The sequence below is a fragment of the Galeopterus variegatus genome, unplaced genomic scaffold, assembly GCF_000696425.1.
Source record: "Galeopterus variegatus unplaced genomic scaffold, G_variegatus-3.0.2 Scaffold6752, whole genome shotgun sequence".
In the NCBI taxonomy this organism is placed as follows: Eukaryota; Metazoa; Chordata; class Mammalia; order Dermoptera; family Cynocephalidae; genus Galeopterus; species Galeopterus variegatus.
In genome coordinates this window covers 89171-90411 of record NW_007732863.1, presented here as the reverse complement: position 1 = coordinate 90411, position 1241 = coordinate 89171, and positions in this window count along the sequence as shown.

Genomic DNA, 1241 nt, shown 5'->3' with positions numbered 1-1241 from the left:
CCTCCCTTTTCTCCTTCCTACCGTGGTTTCCCTATTTCTTGCCCCCAAACTGACATAAAATAGTTTGAACTTTTACTTATTTATTTATTTCCCCACACCACGCTCTAATCAAGTGAGCTAACTGGCCAGCCCTTGAACTTTCTTTTAAAAATATTTGTTTATGGAATACACTTAAGCTACCAAACGATTTAAAAATCATTTTGGGTTTGGGGGGATGGAATAACAGCTCTCAATAGAAAAAGGTAAGTTACTTATCTAGGTTATACTAACTCATATGTTTTTTCCACCCTCTAGAACTCGTCTTCAGCATTCAGTAGATAATAACTTTTTACTCTTCTTACTCTTGTCTGGTTTGGCAGACCTTAAAGCACTGCACTGCACCTGCCAGCTGCTCCACCTCTCTCGACAGCCTTACCCACACCTAGTGAGGGATGACTAGACATTGCTATTGCCTGCTTCTTTGGGCAAGAGAAGTTACATTCATGGGACTGATAAACAGCAAGGGATTACATGACAAAGTCTAGAGTCAGTGTTGTAGGCAGAAATCCCAGTGCTAGTTATGGCACTGCTTAATTTTGTGACCTTGGCCACGTCATTTTACACACCCGAGGTCTTGGTTTTCTCAGCTGTAAAATGATGATCCAACCAGTGTTAGATTTGAATAGTATACGAAGATATGCTATTGTGCTGGTTTCACAAAGCATCATGTGAAATTTTTCCAGTATTGTAAATTTAAATTTTTAATTTAAAAAATTTAGCTATAAAGGATATTTATATATATATATATTATTCACAGTTCAAGCTAGCTTTTCTTTATGTTCAACTACCAGAGTGGTTGGTCTTTTGTGTTAAACTAGCCAAAGTATGAGAGACTTTACAAGGTCTATATTGAGTTGCCTAAAGAAGTTCATTACTTTAGGGATCCATCTTTCTCTTATTTTATCTTTTCTCTCAGATTAGAGAATAATAGCAAGTTAAGGATCAGACAATCATTTCTACATATTAGCAACTTTTAAATATGTATTTTATATTACATATGTAATATATAATTGAATATATATTTTAATATGTACATAAGAGAAATCTGGAGCTAGTTAAAACCTTAATAATTTAAAGTGTAGAGGAAGGGGAAGAGGGGAGCTGTACTTACTTTATAAAACACCTCAATATATTAGGTAAGTTATAAAACATTTAAAAATGTGGTATGGGGTTTTTATTGATAAGCAGTTTTGATTTTAAGG